The sequence below is a fragment of the Chlorocebus sabaeus genome, chromosome 16 (assembly GCF_047675955.1).
Source record: "Chlorocebus sabaeus isolate Y175 chromosome 16, mChlSab1.0.hap1, whole genome shotgun sequence".
Classification (NCBI taxonomy): Eukaryota; Metazoa; Chordata; class Mammalia; order Primates; family Cercopithecidae; genus Chlorocebus; species Chlorocebus sabaeus.
In genome coordinates, this window is record NC_132919.1 from 12903146 (window position 1) to 12923105 (window position 19960).

Sequence of the window (19960 nt, forward strand, 5' to 3'; positions counted from 1 at the left end):
GTATTTCTTAAATTTCACTATTCTTCCTCTTCTTCTTCTTTTTTTTTTTTTTTTTTTTTTTTTTTTGAGATGGAGTTTTGCTTTTGTTGCCCAGGCTGGAGTGCAATGGGGCGATCTCGGCTTACTGCAATCTCTGCCTCCTGTGTTCAAGTGATTTTCCTGCCTCAGCCTCCTAAGTTGCTGGAATTACAGGCATCCGCCACCACGCCTGGCTTATTTTTTTGTATTTTTAGTAGAGACAGGATTTTGCCATGTTCAGGCTGGTCTCGAACTCCTGACCTCAGGTGATCCACCCAGCTTGGCCTCCCAAAGTGCTAGGAATACTGGTGTGAGCCACCGCGCCCGGCCAATTTCACGCTTCTTAAATGGCTACGGAGACAACATGGCTTCTGGGTGGAGACTGAGGGAACATCTCAATCTTATCTGTAACACATTGCCAAGAGGCAGTTTTCCCCTACTGATGGCTAATTCCTCCAATTTCACGTTCCTTCTTATTAGCTTCAGTCTGAGAAGGTAATATTTTCTGACCTTGTCCTGAAATTCTGGCGCTGAACCTTCTCTGAAACCTGTTGACCCTTCTGTACTGAATACACACAAAAAAAATAGTTGCTGAGTCATTAGACTGATATTATCAACCACAGTTTTGATTTGTGGCCGACCTGGTCTGACCTGTGACATCTGGGTTCCAAAGGCTGTTAGGATCATCTGTGGGGTCAGCTTTATCCAAGACGGGTGAAGACCTCTTCCCCCACCAGGTACGAGCCTCCAGCCAATTCACTACCACATAACGATCAATGCAGATTTCCCAGAACAGAAGACGAATGCATGAAACACACCTCCTATTCATTTTCCATGTGGAGCATATAAAAATGTACTTTCCTCTTGCAAAGGCTCTCTGACTGACCCATCTGGTTTGCATTTGTGTGAATTGCTGCCTGCCGTGAAAAGGGTTAATGACAACAGGGAGGGAGAATTCTGTTTCCAGGCTCGGCTTTGTAGGAGTTCAGTTTCTCCCAGAAGTCAAACCCAATCAAAAAACGATCCAGGAGGCTGAGGAGCACTTCCTGGTAGCCCTGATACAACTCTGTGTTAGCAGGATAAACGTGGCACTGAGAAAAAAGGAGAGGAGAGGATGACATTTTGGCCACTGAAGGAGGCAGCAGCAGCGGCAACTGTGCTGCTAGGAGAAACATCTGCTGCAAGTATGGCCTGCGTAATAACCACTAGCACCGTAATAGCATAATGAAAATCACATTTCTGTAATTGTATAATATACAGGCCCAGGATTTTAGCATCACTTGTCTAAATGTGATACAAATTGGACACAGAAGCTTGGTTCCTTTAGCAAACGCTTATCCAGGGATTATTACATTCATAGAGACATAATTTCGGACTGGACTTTGTCTTATTACGGCGGACTTCCTTTTCAGATGGTCCAGTCTAAACATTAACCCTTTCATGTTCTCCTTTCTAGTCCTGCTGGAGGTTTTCAAGAGTGTACCATCCACCCCCAAACAAAGAGGAACACTTGGATGTGCGGGCTGGGGCACTTTGGGTAGTTATTTCCTTAAGGGCTCTTATGAGAAAAGAATTCACATGAGGCTAAAGTGAATCTTTTTTCTTTTTTTTTTCCCCAGAAGGGCCAGTCTCTAGAGATGTGTCAGCTGGAAAGATGGCCAAGCTTGAATAAGCAGATTTGTATAAATCTCATTATTACCATATTAATAAAATGAGCCACTGGGCACAGTGGCTCATGCCTGTAATCCCAGCACTTTAGGAGGCCGAGGTGGGTGGATCATGAGGTCAGGAGTTCAAGACCAGCCTGGCCAAGATGATGAAATCCTGTCTCTACTAAAAATACAAAAATTAGCTGGGCATGGTGGCGGGCGCCTGTAATCCCAGCTACTCAGGAGGCTGAGGGAGGAGAATCGCTTGTACCTGGGAGACGGAGGTTGCAGTGAGCCGAGATTGCACCACTGCACTCTAGCCTGGGCAGCAGAGTGAGACTCCATCTCAGAAAAAAAAAAACAAAACAAAAAAACAAAGAAAATGAGCGAGGACCTTTGATCACTTCATATTTTACACGGAGGCTGTTATGATAATGCAAGGACTTGTCTTTCTGCTGTTAGACCAGAAGGAAAATAAAATGGGATAGTATATTAAAATGCAATGTGGGACAAACAGTGCCACATGTGACCAGTGAAAATGTTTGCAGTTCTTTCTCTATAAGATGATTTTGCATCCCATATTTGCTAATACTGCACTCCACTGAGCCCAATGAGAAGTTATCAATACTTTATCATGTGAAAGTGTGTTGAAATTTCTCATATGTAGTCTAGTTCAGCCTTCAAAGCAGCCATGTCAGATTAGGCAGGGCAGTTATGATTTCTTTCTATTTTTCAAATGGTTCAGTGGCATGTGTAGTGCACACAGATAGTGATGGGAACAGCTGCATATTCACACTTCTGTGCAAGTTTCCACCCTACCACACTGGGTGTCCTTTCACATAATTCCCCTCTACTATCAGCATAATCCGGAAATGCAACAAAGTAACATCCATAACCCCCAAGCAACATGAAAACGACAGCTACCACTAAAATCCGTTTGCATTAAACCAGCACTAACATGAAATCCACACATTTGATTTTTTTTTCCCTCATGTCGCGATGGATATCTCAGAATAACAGGGCACTTCTAATCTGGTTTCTATGAATTACTTATGAGCTACAACTGTGCTATTCAAAGTGTGGTCCACAGATCAGCAGCAGCAGTGTCACCTGGGAACGTGTCTGAATGCAGAAGCTCAGGCTCCAGCCCAGACCCACTGAATACAGAGCCTGTGTTTTCACGACAGTCCTGCATGATTCATATGCGTGTTGTAAGTTGAGAGCCGCTGCTTCTACAACGCATGCTTTTGCTCAGCCCTGCCTGTTGTAGGTAGTGGGTTTGTGGTTTAAATCTAAGAGGGGAGGAGAAGTGCACAGGCAGGACATATCTGTGTGCTCCCTTTCAGTAGGGACTGGAGAAGATAGATTGGAGACAGGGAAAAACTGTGGAAGACAGAACGTGAAGAAGAGTTTGGAACCTCAGAGGAGGTTGCAGATAGCTGCCTGTGGACATCTGGTTTGTGGTCTCAAGGAAACAGAGACAATATTGATTTTTGAAACAAGAGGGGCTCCAAGTGCCTGTTATTCGGGAGCACTTTGTGAAATACCACTTGAGAAACCCTGCAGGGCTCCTGAAGGGAGACAAAATCAGGCTAACCGTTTCTAGATACAGTGACCTGCCAAATGGGCTGTTGGGCTGGAAGAAATGCAGATTGCTTATTGCTTCCATTTATCCCTGGGCTCCTCTCCTGTCATCCTCCTTTCTCGGCTTCTGCAGTCTCAGCTCTGGGCAAGAGACTTACAGCTCCCTCGATCCAGGGACCTCCCCTCTAGCTGTACTAACTTGGCTCCCTCTTGAAACTCAGAATTTATGCAACCCAAGCCCGGATTCCTTCACTGGCAGGTCTGAAACCGATGCCCTCTTCTCCTGCTCTGCTCTTCCAGGCCTGCATCTTCGCTTTGCAGGAGGTGCCAGACATCAGATTGCTCCATATTCTGTGGCTTCAGGACCTAGGCAAATGTCCGTGAAGGAGAAACTTGTAACTACTGAGACTCGGGATGAATGCAGGGCCCTGGACTCTGTGGTGGGCAAATACGTTGAGCGATTTGAAATGACTCTCCCGGGAGCTGGTTGTCAAATTTTTGGTGTGTTCAGGAAATGTCTGCCACATTTTACGTCAACATTTTCAAACGGCAAGTGAGTGAAGTGTTGAATTGTAACAATGAGTGAGTGAAATGAATGGATCGCAGCACCAGTGGTAAACCAGCTTGGGTAATAGGAGTAACTCATTTTTTAATTACGAAAAAAGAAAAGCAAAGCTTTGGTGTAGCACAACTGTTCCTGGTGCTTTGCTGCATGGAATTTAAATCCCATCCTGATGTCATGTGAAGCCACAGTATGTAGAAGTCTTTTATGTGGATAATGGTTGGAAAGAATGGAGTGCGTTTTGGCTATTTGCCATCCCTCATATTTCAAGGTCGAGAAGGGCCAAAGTCAATCAAAATTGAGTTAAATATGCTTCTAATCGTCTTCTTATTCAATGCTCCTGGGTTTGTTACTGAAGGACTTCAAGGTATTTATGTTATTATCTTTGCGATTCTCAGCTGCTTAGAACTCTACTCAAATTCAACTTCCTCCCTGAAGCCCTCTGCCCAGCTGGGATCAATGTCTCCTTCTATCTCCTGGTACAACTTCTCCAGTTATGTTATGTGAGGTCCTGCTTTCTCATATGCTTTCTGCTGGCTTAGATACATTCTCTTTGTTCGTCTTCCCACCACACTTGCGCAAGAAGAAATGGGAGCTCAGCTCCATCAGCCTGCTCAAGGTCAGGCAGCTATGATGGGGCAGGAGCAGCATTTGAACTCAGGACTATGTGTTCCTGAAGCCTGTTCTTGTCTCTGTACTAATGATTCTCAAAGTGTGGTCCTTGGATCAGCAGCATCACCTGGGAACTTGTTAAAAATATAAGTTCTCGGCCTGGTGTGGTGGCTTACGCCTGTAATCCCAACACTTTGGGAGGTCGAGGTGGGCAGATCACGAGGTCAGGAGATCGAGACCATCCTGGCTAACATGGTGAAACCCCATCTCTATTAAAAATATAAAAAATTAGCCAGGCATGGTGGGGCACCTGTAGTCCCAGCTACTCAGGAGGCTGAGGCAGGAGAATGGTGTGAACCTGGGAGGCAGAGCTTGCAGTGAGCCGAGATCGCGGCACTGCACTCCAGCCTGGGTGACAGAGTAAGATTCCATCTCAAATATATATATACACACACATATATGTGTGTGTGTGTATATATATACATACATACACTCAGACCCTACTCCAGACGTATGGAAACAAAAACTTTGTGATTGGGGCCCAGAAATCAGTGTTTTAACAAGTCCCCTGGGGATTCTGCTGCATGCTCAAGTTTGAGAATCACTCTTCCATACCCAGCTTGCTGCTAATGTGTGGTTCTGTGATATATGTTATCTTGGTCACTAGACTGTAAGCTACCTGAGGGCAGGACTTCTGCCTCATTCACTTGGGAGCAATACACTATACTAGGTGCTGCTGTGGAAATGTAACAAGAGTAACAACAGACATTTATTGAGCTCTTTGTGCCACATGGCATGCTAAACCTTCATGTGGTTTATTGAATTCTCAGAATAACCCCTTGAGGTCAGCACTCTTATTATCTGCCTTTTACAGATGAGGACACTGAGGCTCAAACGGGTGAAGTAACTTGTTCAAAATCCAGTGCCTTGCATGAGGAAGCTGGGATGTGAACCCAGAGGATCTGACTCCAGAGCCCACGCTCTTACCCAGCAGGCTGCCCTGTTCAGTGCGTACTTCCCATATTGACTATAACCATCTGAACTCTTCCATGCCTCACGTGAAGAAAAAGTCTCAACTGTAAATGAGGGGAGAAATGTACACAGAGCAGCCTGTGAGGATAGAGAGGGCATGGATGTCTTTCTGAAAGGAAGGCATCATTTTCTTTTTTTTCCTCTAGAGACAGGGTCTCGTTTCATCACCCAGGCTGGAGTACAGTGGTGCGGTCATGGCTCACTGCAGCCTTGAACTCCTGGGCTCAAGCAATCCTCCTTCCTCAGCCTCCCAAGTAGCTGGGACTGCAGGTGTATACCACCAGGCCCAGCTAACTTTTTTTTGGTGTCGTTGGGGTGGGGTCTTGCTGTGTTGCCCAGGCTGACCTCGAACTCCTGGCCTCAAGCAATCCTCCTGCCTTGGCTTCCCGAAGTGCTGGGATTATAGGCATGAGCCATTGAGACTGGCTGGAAGCCATCATTTTGTTAGAGAAACAAGAAGCATTCTCAAGTTCCCTTAATTTCATTTCTGATAGATGAGTTATCTTGACCTCCTATACAGGATAGGGCCAGATCTCCTCAGTCCTGTTGTATCCAGGGTACTTAAATGTCTTGAATTCCTGCACCAGAAGATGCAGGCTTCTGGGGAGTCAGGGTGGGGGGTCGGTGGGGGCACAGGGGAAAGGAAGGTCTACAGGTTAGGACTCCAGCAGAGATGCTTGAATTTAAATCATGATTGTGCTGCTTGAAATCAATGTCACTTTAGATATAAGCTGCTTACACTTTCTGGAACTTGGTTTCTTCAACTGTAAAATGGAAATAATGATAATAACTGTTTTATTTGTGTTGAGCATGAATGGACCACTGGGAGTTGCAGCGTAGGGAGGTATGGAGGAGGTGCCCACCAGTCTTGATTTCCAACCTGAGATTCTTTTTTTTTTGTTTTGAGCTGGAGTTTCACTCTTGTTGTCCAGGATAGAGTACAGTGGCGCAGTCTCAGCTCACTGCAATCTCCTGGGTTCAAGGATTCTCTGGCTTCAGCCTCCCGAGTAGCTGGGATTACAGGCACCTGCCACCACACCCAGCTCATTTTTGTACTTTTAGTAGAGATGGGGTTTCACCATGTTAGCCAGGCTGGTTTTGAACTCCTGACCTCAGGGGATCCACCCACCTCAGCCTCCCAAAATGCTGGGATTACAGGTGTGAACCACCATGCCCGGCCCAACCTGAGATTCTTTTCTGCCAAACTTCCTTCTGTAGAACACAAGCATGTGATTTCTCAGTGCTTGCCGGAGATGCAGACCTGTTCCTCTGAGGCTGGAAACAACTTCACAGTCCTTTTCAAACAGTAATTATCTACAGAAAAGTGCCCTGAGACCCTCGGAGACCAGGAACCGAGAACCCCTTATAAGGACACGATGCTATTTCTCATCCCAACCCTCAAGATAAAGGCATTTCTCTGCCTGGATTTGTAGAATCCAATTTGGATGCCTAAGTTCTGGGTTTCCCCCACGGAACAGCCTCCTTCCCTCTCCTTCTCACCCATTCCTCTTCAGGCACCAAAGCCCCTTCCAAAACGTCTTCACCTTTCATGTGACACCAGCACTCAAATCCCCCATTCCAAATAAATGAGAAAGAAACCCCTTTCCACCAGGTTTTGCTTGTGCCCCGGTAACCCAAAGCTAGGATACAGTTTCAAGGCAGGGCACATGTGTGTGTAATTGCTTCTTGAGAGGAAGACCAGGAAAGCCTGCTCCAAATGAGGTGTTAATGATAAGCGCGGTAAGATTTGTTACTGTAGCAAAGTCCCATCTGGATGGACTATATTAAGTTGCTTTTTAATGTGGCCCTTTGATGTGGCCCTTCATAGAGTCCCTCCCCTGCTTGTTAGTTAGGGAGCATCCCACGGTAGAAAAAAAAAGCAAGAACAAATCCAAAAACAAGAGTAAGAACCACCCTTTTTTCTCAGCTGAAATACTGCAATCATGCTAGTTTACCCACCCTGTCAGCTTCTTTCAGACCTGTGACCACATCTAGGGAGGGGCTTCCTTAGAGGAAAAGAACTTGAAACTGTGTTTCTGGATGCATTGTTTTAAGCATCAAAGATTGAGCAGTTAATGAGGAATCAGAATATCTAGGATTTAGTCAGAAACGTGAGGTTTAGAAAAGACTAACTTGAACAAATTTCAGGAAGATTTATGGGTAGTAGTTTTTCCATCTGTAAAATAGGCTTCATAATACCTGTCCAATCTCATTTCATCCTTCCAAAAATGCTGGGCAAGGTGGCTCACATCTGTAATCTCAGCACTTGGGGAGGCCGAGGGGAGAAGATCACTTGAGTCCAGAAGTTCAAGGCCCGCCTGGGCAATATAGTAAGACTCTGTCTCTACACAAAATAAAAATGTTTTTCAGGCATGAGGGTGCGCACCTGTAGTCCCAATTACTCAGGAGGCTAAAGTGAGAGGATCACTAGAGCCCAGGAGGTTGAGGCTGGAGTGAGCTGTGATGGTACCACTGCACTCCAGCCTGGGTGACAGAGCCAGACCCTGTTTAAAAAATAAAAATAAAAATAAAAAAATAAAAGAAAAAAACTCTTCCAGGTGATATATCTGTAGAATGGTAACATTGAAAGGAACTATAGTTAGAGTTTAGGTCCAACCACCTCATTTTCTGAAAAACAAGACAGAATCGCGAAAAAGAAAAGCATCCTGCCTGAGGACACAGAATTGCTGAGTATTAGGAGGAAGAAGAACCCAGATTTTCCAGCTTTGAGAGGGACGGTGGTTAGTTCGAATTTTGGCCAAAATAGAGCCTTGCTAATCCCTAATCTCTCCTCTGCAAATGGCTTCAGTCTCATTTTCCTAAGCAGCAGAACCATTTGGCTGGCGCAAAGTGTGGCTGCGGCCCTGGCATTCTCCACCGTGTGAGAAATTTATCCCACTTCTGTTCTCATCCTACGTGCCAAGCAAACAAACCATCTTGTTGACTGCAGACATGGCCTCGGGAATCCTAGCCAGCCAGAAAAAGCATTTTGTCTCTCTTGATGAGGAAACCAGTGCCTGGAATTCAATGGATGTAATTTGAATGGGCTGAATCCAAGTAAAATTCTAAATTTTCTTAGCTGTGACATCTTATTTACTCTTTCTTTTATGAAGACATGCTGTAGAGTGAATGTATATGTCCTCCTGAAATTCACATGTTAAACCTTAATGCCCAAGATGATGGTATTTGGAGGTGGGGCTTTTAGGAGGAAATGAGGTCATGAGTATGGAGCCCGTCATGAAAAAAATTAATGTCCTTGTAGAAGAGGATTGAAGGAGCTCATTCTTCCCTTCCACCATGTGAAGACAAGCAAGAAGACGGCCATCTATAAGAAGTGGGCAGTCACCAACCACCAAATCTGTCCGTGTCTTGATCTTGGACTTCCCAGCCTCCAGAACTGTGAGAAATAAATGATTATCATTTATAAGTTACCCAGTGTATGGTATTTTTGTTACAGCAGCCCAAACAGACTAAGGCAAAACAGGACAATTAGCTTGATAAAATAGGGAATAGTTAGAGCCTTCCACTGTGGTTGGGACCTGTTTGAGTGTCTGCGTTCCTGTCAGAGAAGCGATAGTTTTAATCATGTAGTCCCCTGAAAAAAGGAAAATTGTGGGTCCAACTTTGGAACTTATTTCAGCCAACTGACTTTGCATAAATAAATAAATTTTCTTTCTCTTGTTTAAAAGCAAAAAGAGATTTCTAGAACGTTTGCTGCGTGTGGCAAATGGGAGACGTTAATGTTTTCTAAATGCTCTCAAGAAAGACCCGATGTTCATTGGCGTTCATCTATATTCTGAGAAGGGATTTGGCTGTAGTGCGTTGTGGTGAACACAATGGGATATGTTTCATTAAGACTGCACCTTCTTCTTTTAATTAACTTCTTGTTCCTGTCTTTGGTGAAATATTAATTATTTTTTAATCATCACTGGGATGCACTTTAAGGAGAAGCAGCTGGAATCATCCAACCTTAGTTTCATTATACAGATAGGTGTTATAATAATTAACTTAATTAGCTTGTCACTGCTTGCATAAAATATGACTGTATTTGGAGAACAGATATTGCTTTGCTGATCCAAGGTTAATTAAAAAATAGAGTGTGCAAGAGGTCAGGGTAAATGGAGTTGGCGGCACCCTGATATCTGGCCAGTGTGATGAGGAATGTTTCCGCAGTGGGCTGGGACCAGAAGCCAGACAGAGCAGGGTTTTGAAGCCATCCTTGGGTGTCCACACCTGAAAGAGATGGAGAGTCACCAGATCTGGTAGACTGTGGCCCACTTGTGATGTTCTCTGTCTGCGTCAGTGGTCCTTATTCTGGACTCTGGGGTATCCACAGGATAGAGGGAAAAATTAATGGAACACTTTCTTTTTCTTTCTTTCTTTTTTTTCGCTCTGTCACCCAGGCTGGAGTGCAGTGGCGCCATCTTGGCTCACTACAATCTCCACCTCTAGGGGTCAAGTGGTTCTCCTGCCTTAGCCTCCCCAGTAGCTGGGATTACAGGCACGTGACACCACGCCCAGCTAATTTTTGTATTTTTAGTAGAGATGGGGTTTCACTATGTTGGCCAGGCTGGTCTCGAGCTCCTGACCTCAGGTAATCTGTCCACTCCCACCTTGGCCTCCCAAAGTACTGGGATTACAGGCATGAGCCCCCTTGCTGGGAACACTTTCTTTAGGTGGAAGATGGTTCTTTGTCATCCCTTGAGATCTGGATGGCCCTGATTGCAAAGTAATAAAACCAGGAAAGAATGTGCTGGGTGGGTTGCTCCTAACATTTACTGAATGCTTTTGATGTGCCTGGTACTGAGTTAAGTGATTCATATGTCATAATTCACTTAATACTTACAACAATTCTTTTTTTTTTTTTTTTTTTTTTTACAGAGCCTAGCTCTGTTGCCAGGCTGGAGTGCAGTTGTGCGCTCTTGGCTCACTGCAACCTCTGCCTCCCGGGTTCAAGCGATTCTCCTGCCTCAGCCTCTCGAGTAGCTGGGACTACAGGCACGTGCCACCATGCCCAGCAAATTTTTGTGTTTTTAGTAGAGATGGTGTTTCACCATGTTGGCCAGGATGGTCTCGATCTCCTGACCTCATGATCTGCCTACCTCGGCCTCCCAAAGTGCTGGGATTACAGGTGTGAGTCACTGCACCCAGCTGATCCTCACAAAAATTCGATGAGGCACATAGTATTATTCCTATTTTAGAGCTGAGGAAACTGAGGCCCAGAGAGATTAAATAATTCATCTGAGTTTACATTGTCAGTGGTAGAGCCAAAATTGAAACAGAGTTTGGCTCCAGAAGCTAATTTTTTTTTTTGAAATAGAGTCTCGCTCTGTCGCCCAGGCTGGAGGGCAGTGGCGTGATCTTGGCTCACTGCAAGCTCCGCCTCCCGGGTTCACGCCGTTCTCCTGCCTCAGCCTCCCAGGTAGCTGGGACTACAGGCGCCCGCCACCATGCCCAGCTAATTTTTTGTATTTTTTTTAGTAGAGACAGGGTTTCACTATGTTAGCCAGGATGGTCTCGATCCCCTGACCTCATGATCCGCCCACCTCGGCCTCCCAAAGTGCTGGGATTACAGACGTGAGCCACCGTGCCTGGCCAGAAGCTAATTCTTAACCACTGCTCCTCAATAATCGCTTTTCAATGGAATACTACTATACTCTGTTGCCAAGTCATAACAGTAATAAAAACAAATAGTTATGCCTGGGGAAAGGAGATCTAAAATGCAGACTCACACCTCCAGTAGCAGAATCCCTTGCAATTCAAACACTGATTTTCTGGTGTTCCAGAATGTTTAATCCTAATAAAAAATGCCGAGGAGCTGGCCTGGGTCTGGAAGAGTAATTTTGCTCACTCCTTGTCAATAGATGGGTGTGCTTAACGTTTATAACTGTTTTTGTTTTGTTTTGTAATTACATAGCAGTTCATTACAAGTTAATTTGGTTCCCCTCTCAGTCAAGCCTTCTAACAACTCATTTGGAAGAGTAAATATCCTGCCCAGAGAAATTCACAGCTTCGGTCACGATGAGATAAGAGCACGCCGCAGCCCTTGAATGTGGCTCGTCTAATAAGGGTTGGGCTGTCTGGAAAATAATGGAAATCTCAAACGGAGGTTGTTACAAAACAGTGCAAGATGCTGTTGGCATCAGCCCTGAAAGGTTAACTGTGCTCTTTGGTGACTGGAAGGAAATTTCATATTCAACAGATGCTACCTACATTATAGACTGAGATGGATGATGATTGACCTGGAAGGCTTGTCTGCGTTTCTGAGAAAATGATCTCAAAATCATTTGCTCTGATTCCTCATGGGCTCCTGGGTTTGATTTCACATGATGGTTTACTGACTCTCTCAATTGGAATGACTGAAATTTATTTTAAACCTAACTATTTGCTCAACCCTGCTATTATTTTACTTTAGGCTGTTATTAATTTGCCCTGGAGTGGTGTGTGGTTTGGATTCCACCGTGCTGATGTGGTTTGTCATATATGATGCTAAACATAGGACAGAAGCTTGGAAAAGAGGAGAATGAAAATGGTACCCCAAAAAGTCAGTTACTATTACTGTGACTGAATTAGCTGTTGTATGCTGCTACTATTTGGATCAATATTGTCCTTTTTTAGATTATGTGATCCAAAAGGTGCAGAGTAATTTAGAAACAGGGGAAGCATCATGGGATTTATGTACACAGGAAGAAAAATAAAATCCAGAAGAAAAAAGGATAAATTGCTATTGCATATACAGAATATTACCTCTCACCATGGAAACAGTGATGCCTTCCATGAGACGCACGCTCTAGGATTAGAGGGAGCTTGGCCCTGAGAATCAGACACCATTAGGTTTCTTGCTTTAGTTCTCCCCTTCCTTGAGCTGATGAGTGAGGTGAGATGGCAGAAAACATTGTCACCCAGGCAGCCGCGGTAACCCGGAAAGATGTTCTAGTAAAGTGAGTAGATTAACGAAGTGTGGTGTGTCCGTATAACAGAATACTACTCACCAATAGAAAGGAATACATTGGCCAGGAGTGGTGGTTCAAGCTTATAATCCCAGCACTTTGGGAGGTCGAGGAGGGCAGATCACCTGAGGTCAGGAGTTCAAGACCAACCTGGCCAACATAGTGAAACCCTGTCTGTACTAAAAATACAAAAATTAGCCAGGTTTGATGGCAGGTGCTTGTAGTCACAGCTACTTGGGAAGCTGAGGCAAGAGAATTGCTTGAACCCAGGAGGCAGAGGTCTCAGTGAGCCAAGATCGTGCTGCTACACTCCAGCCTGGATGACAGAACAAGACTCCATCTCAAAAAAAAAAAAAAAAAAAAAAAAAAGGAATAAATTGTTGATACACACAACATGGATAGCTTTAAAAGGCCTTACACCAAGTACGAGAAGCCAGACTCAAAAGTAACATATTACAGAATTGCACTTATATGACATTAAAAAAAAGACAAAACATTTGGGACATTAAATGGATCAGTGGTTGGCAATGTGATGTGACAGGATACCTGACTATAGACGGATGGCAGGAGGCAGTTTTTAAGGTGATTTAATTATTCTTTATTACTATTATAGCATTATTCACACAAATCTTTACGCATGCCGAAACTCATAGAAGTGTACGTATACCAAAAAAGTTACAATTACTGCCTGGTCTTTTGAAAAATAAGTATTGAGATGTTTTATTGTTATTTTAATTAAATCACTTCCATATTTAATGCTAACACAGGCTTAAAACCATGTCCCAAAGATCTACCGTGTTTCCATCATGTTAAATTGCCGCTCTGTTTTCTTGTATCTGAGAATTGTCGGGGCTTTCCATGAAAGAATCAAGGAGTCTGGAAGTGTTAGTGGATTGGTTGATCCCTTAGGGGACCTCCACCAATCAAGCCTAGGAGAGTCACAAGGACAGCTTTCTCATCCAAGTCAGCTCTTTTTGTTTTTGAGATGGAGTCTCGTTCTGTTGCCCAGACTGGAGTGCAGTGGTGCAATCTTGGCTCACTGAAGCCTCTGCCTCCTGGGTTCAACCGATTCTCCCGTCTCAGCCTCCCAAGTAGCTGTGATCACAGGCGCATACTGCTATGCTTGACAAATTTTTGTATTTTTAGTAGAGATGGGGTTTCACCGTATTGGCCAGGCTGGTCTTGAACTCCTCACTTCAGTTGATCCACCCATCTCGGCCTCCCAAAGTGCTGGGATTACAGGCATGAGCTACCACGCCCGGCCTAAAGCCAGCTCTTTTCAACCATGCTTGCATTCTAGGAACAAGGACCATGCAAAGGAATCGTTGGGCATGTGTTTGTTTTATGAGAACTTCAGTTACCTCAAGCAATCGGGGCTCATTGAAAATGTACGCTAGCATAGAACCCAGGAAAAGTAGGACATGGAGGCCTCGAGAAGAGTAGGAAGTTGTAGGTGGTTGTCTTCGTCCATTCTTGTATTGCTATTAAGAAATAACTGACACTGGATGATTTATAAAGGGAATAGGCTTAATTGGCTCGCAGTTCTGCAGGCTGTACAGAAAGCATAGCAGCTTCTGCTTCTGGGGAGGCCTCAGGAAGCTTCCAATCAAAGGGGAAGCCAGGCATCTCACAAGGGCAGGAGCAGGAGGAAGACTGGGGGGAGGTGCCACACACTTTTTTGTGCGTTTGTTTGTTTTTTAGACAGGGTTTCGCTCTTGTTGCCCAAGCTGGAGTGCAATGGCACGATCTCGGCTCACTGCAACCTCCGCCTTCTGGATTCAAGCGATTCTCCTGCCTTAGCCTCCTGAGTAGCTGGGATTACAAGCGTGTGCCACCATGCCCGGCTAATTTTTTGTATTTTTAGTAGAAATGGGGTTTCACTACGTTAGCCAGGCTGGTCTCGAACTCCTGACCTCAGGTGATCTGCCCACTTTGGTTTCCCAAAATACTAGAATTATAGGCGTGAGCTACCTCGCCCAGCTGCTACACACTTTTAAACAACCAAATCTCATGAGAACTCATTCACTATCATGAAAATAGCACCAAGGGGGATGGTGCTAAACCATTGATGAGAAGCCAACCCCATGATCCAATTACCTCCCACCAGGCCCCACCTCCATCACTGGGGACTACAATTCCACATGAGATTTGGCTGGGCGGGGATGGAGATCCAAACCACGTCAGTGGGCTTGAATCCAAGATGGCTCAGTGGACTTCCACAGCTGGAGCTGGTGAAACTTTGCTCTGGGTTCTACCGTTCATCATGATTAAGCTATCTTCTCCTGTCTCACTACCAAATAGTTTATTCTTTACCTTAATTCTTCATATCCTTTCTCTATCTCGTAGCTTTTATTCACTAAATTCAGCTAATGGCTACAGCTGTACCTCAGTTCAGCTCTCACTGCTAACTGTGTGTTTCTTGCTGCATAGGAACTGGTCCAGCTATGGTTTCGTGCCAGTCCACACCTTAGGTTGCTGACCAGCTTACAAATGGGATCCAGATACTAGGTGTGGGAAACGCCACCTGGCGTTTCATGCTGCATCTTCTTGGGACAGTCTTATTTGGAAGAGGCTGTGGGCTTGGAGGCACCATGGTAATCCCATGGAGGATAATATTTGACAATTAGCAAACCATATAAGATAGGACATAACAAAATGACACATTTTGTTTAAGAAACAGTAAGAACCAGGCCGGGTCGGGCGGCTCATGCCTGTAATCGCAGCACTTTGGGAGCTGAGGCGGGTGGATCACCTGAGGTCAGGAGTTCGAGACCAGCCTGGTCAACATGGTGAAACCCTGTCTCTACTAAAAATACAAAAATTAGTTGAGGGTGGTGGCGGGCACCTGTAATCCCGACTACTCAGGAGGCTGAGGCAGGAGAATCACTTGAACCCGGGAGGCAGAGGTTGCAGTGAGCTGAGATGGTGCCACTGCACTCCAGCCTGGGCGACAAGAGCGAAATTCTATCTAAAAAAAGAAGAAAAAAACCCAAAACAAAACAGTAAGAGCCAAAGACTGTGAAAAGCCTGCCTGATTTATTTCATGCTCGTTTTGGGTTGAAGCAGAGACAAATGAGGACATATGATGTGATGGGCCGTAGGTGCCCTGAGATGTGGACATCTGGGACAACTTCTCTCATGGTGATTCCTGCAGTATCAGAGGAGTTCTTACGTACCTTGAGCTGCCCATGGTGGAAGGATTAGTTCTCCTACTGCACTAGCAGCTTGGATAATTTTTCATCCACAAGGTGTGCCGATGCCTGGCTCCTGGGATAGAGAACTAGGCTTGGAGCCATAATGGGAAGCAAATCTCTCTGGATTGGGGCACATGAAGTGATGAAAAGCTTTGACGGTGGGTGAGAGAAGGAGTGTTGATCCCACAACCAGCGGCATGGCATCTATTAAAACCAGGCCTCCTGCCCCATCAGACACACAGGTTTCTCTTAACTCTGCCCATCAGGTATGAAAACTTCTAGGAAAATAGCATTGACCAAAGCCCAGGGCTGCGACTGGGGAAGTGATCCTTGGTGTGCCGAGACATGAGTCCATGACATCTGGAATGATCCTTTGGGGACATTTGGGGCTCCAATTAAATATTATTCAGCCTGGGTGGTCAGGCAAACCCTCAGGGACCCATGTGACTGGCCCAAAGTTTTCACCACTCTCCACACAGAACAGTATTTTCAAAGTAGTTTGAAGCACGTTGTACTCCCATCTAAAAAATAACCCCTTCCAGCCGGGCGCAGTGGCTCGTGCCTATAATCCCAGCACTTTGGGAGGCCTAGGCGGGTGGATCACGAGGTCAGGAGTTCAAGACCAGCCTGGCCAAGATGGTGAAACCCATGTCTACTAAAAATACAAAAATAGCCAGGTGCGATGGCAGGCACCTGTAATCCCAGCTACTCGGGAGGCTGAGGCAGGAGAATCTCTTGAACCCGGTAGACGGAGGTTGCAGTGAGCCGAGATCAGGCCACTGCACTCCAGGCTCGGTGACAGAGTGAGACTCCATCTCAAAGTAAATAAATAAATTAATTAATTAAAAAAATAGCCCCTTCCATATTTAAACACATTTAAAACTGAAACAACTATAGCCCCACTCCTCAGGGATAACCATTGTTTACATTCTGCTGTGTGTCTTTCCAATATTATTATTGTACATATATATGGAGGTAAAATAGGCTCCTACTGTCAGTCTGCACAGTTCAATATGGTGGCCACTAACCACGTATAGCTCTTCAAATTAGAATAGAAAAAAAAAATCAAAATCAAAATTCAAATTCAAATTCAGTCTCTCAGTTGTAGTAGCCACTCAACTGAAGCTCAGAAGCTGCACATGGCTTTTGGGAAATACAGATAAAGAACATTTCCATTAACTCAGAAAGTTCTGCTGGACAGCACTACCGTAGCCATAGTCCTAAAAATCTTTAGTCACTGTGATCATCTTTTCATGTTATAAAATATGACTGTGTAGTATCATTTTTAATGACTGTATAGTATTCCATTGTGCACATCTATAATCACTTTTTTTTTTTTTTTTTTTTTGTGAGACCGAGTCTCACTTTATTGCCAGGCTAAAGTGCAGTGGCTCAATCTCGGCTCACTGCAACCACTGCCTCTCGGGTTCAAGCAATTCTCCTGCCTCAGTCCCCCGAGTAGCTGGGACTACAGGCATGCACCACCATGACCAGCTAATTTTTATATTTTTAGTAGAGACAGGATTTCACCATGTTGGCCAGGATGGTCTTGATCTCTTGACCTCGTGATCCACCCATCTCAGACTCCCAAAGTGCTGGGATTACAGGCGTGACCCATCGCGCCCAGCCTATAATCACTTTTTAAAAACCTTTTCTCTAAAGTTGGAAATTCAAGTTATTTCTAGTTTGTCACTACTATAACAATGATTCCACAAACATTTTTTTTTTTTTTTTTTGAGATGGAGTTTCACTCTTGTTCCCCAGGCTGGAGTGCAATGGCTTGATCTCAGCTTACCGCAACCTCCACCTCTCATGTTCAAGCAATTCTCCTGACTCAATGTTTATTTGCATGTGTGATTACTTCTTTACTATTACTACTAGAGCAGATTGCAGTTTTTACACATTTTTCATTCCTACTACAAAACTGCTTTCCAGAAAGATTGAATAGATTTACACCCCTCAAAATATGATATGGAAGTGCTTCTTATCCTAATCTAGACAACAATTGAGAAATTTGTTGCCATTTTGACACTTGAAGCAGGATTGTCCCAAAGATGTTTTGCTTTGGATATCTTGGATTTCCAGTAGGATTATATCCACTTGTATTTATTTTGTGACTTGCTTTTGCTGAGTTTTTAACTTAAATGTGTATCCCTTTCTAATGGAGTCATACACGAAATTTTTTTTTTTTTTTTTTTTTTTTCGGAGACAGGATCTTGCTCTGTCACCCAGGCTGGAGTGCAGTGGTGCGATCTTGGCTCACTGCAACCTCTGCCTCCTGGGTTCAAGCGATTCTCCTGCCTCAGTCTCCCGAGTAGCTGGGATTACAAGCACGTGACACCACCCCTGGCTAATGTTGTATTTTTAGTAGAGACGGGTTTTCACCAAGTTGACCAGGCTGGACTTGAACTCCTGACCTGAAGTGATCTGCCACCTTGGCCTCCCAAAGTGTTGGGATTACAGGTGTGAGCCACCACATCTGGCCTCGATTCGTACAAGATCTTTATATATGGAGGGGTCAAGTTTTACCACATAACATACAAAAACTTTTTGTGTTTATCATTTGCTTTTCACTTTTAAACTTACGAATATAATAAAATCATATTTAGTTGAATTTCACAGTGTTTTCCTTTTAGATTTCTGCTTTTGATAAAATACTTTAGCTCTATCCTGCTAAAAATTACACATAAATATTTACTGTTTTATCGTTTACTTTTTTAACACCTAAAACATCTCATGCATCTGGAATTTATTTAGGGCGTGGTGTGAGTTCAGTGTTTATTTACATTTACTTTTAAAATTTGTTGAATGATTTATTCTTTTTCTACTGATTTTAAATTTCACCCTTATAGAATACTACACACACACACACACACACACACGAAATATATATATATATATATATATGGGCATGCTTTTATACTTCCTGTTCTGGTTCATTACTGTTTTTCTAATTTGGCACAAGTAACATATTGCTTTAATTATTTGTACTGTGTGTCACATGTTAATATTGGTGTGGCGAGTCCTTTCTGTAACTCTTCTTTTCCAAAATATGTTTGGCTTTTACAGTGTGCATCTCCTTCCATATGACTGTCAAAATTATTTGGTAAAATTTTAGAAAATGGTCCTGTCAAAGGTTTCACTGGCATTGTTAAATGTAAAACTAAATTTGTAAAAAATTGGTTTCTATCAATACTAAATTTGCCCATCAGAAATATGGTATTCTTTTTTGCTTATTATCATTTTTTATATCTCTCAGTAAAATTTTTTAAGTTTTTTTCCATCATCTAGGCCCTGAATATTACTTATGAATTTCACTCCCACTTTGCCAAACACTTGAATAAAGTTTCATCGGGACATAGTTGGTACTGGGCTCGGTGGCTCAGCCTGTAATCTCAGCACTTTGGGAGGCCGAGGCAGGTGGATTGCCTGAGCCCAGGAGTTCAAGGCTAGCTCTACAAAAATAAAAAAAGAAAAAATTGAAAATTAGCTGGGCATGGTGGTGCACACTTGTGATCTCAGCTACTCTGGAGGTAGAGATGGGAGGGAGCATCACATGAGTCCAGGAGGTGGAAGCTGCAGTGAACTGTGATTGCACCTCTGCCTGGGTGACAGAGCAAGACACTGCCTGGATAAAAAAAAAAAAAAAAAAAAAAAAAGACATACTTGGCCTTGGTTTCTGGGGAGTAGTGGGGAATTAGGCTGGGAGCCGTAATAGATAGGAAAATCCCTGGATGGAGGCACATGATATGATATAAAACATTTAAAAATTGCTTTCATAAATGAGATTTTAAAATGTCATTGTATTTCTTTGTTTTATTTTGAGATAGGATCTTGCTCTGTCACCATGGGATGGAGTACATTGACATGAACACAGTTCACTGCAGCCTTGACCTCCCAGGCTCAAGCAGTCCTCCCACCTCAGCCCCCCAAGTAGCTGGAACTACAGGAACCACCACTCCCAGCTAATTTTTGGACTTTTTTGTACAGACAGACCATGATGCCCAGGCTAGTTTCAAAGTCCTGGGTTCAAAAGATCCCCCTGCCTCAGCCTCCCAAAGTGTTAAGATTACAGGCATGAGCCACTATGCCCAGCCCTCCATTATATTTCTGAACATATTATTAAGAATATATAGGCAAGGTGGCCGGGCGCGGTGGCTCATGCCTGTAATCCCAGCACTTTGGGAGGCCAAGGTGGGCAGACCACAAGGTCAGGAGATCGAGACCATGCTGGCTAACACGGTGAAACTCCGTCTCTACTAAAAATACAAAAAATTAGCCGGGCATGGTGGCGGGCACCTGTAGTCCCAGCTACTCGGGAGGCTGAGGCAGGAGAATGGCGTGAATCCGGGACGCAGA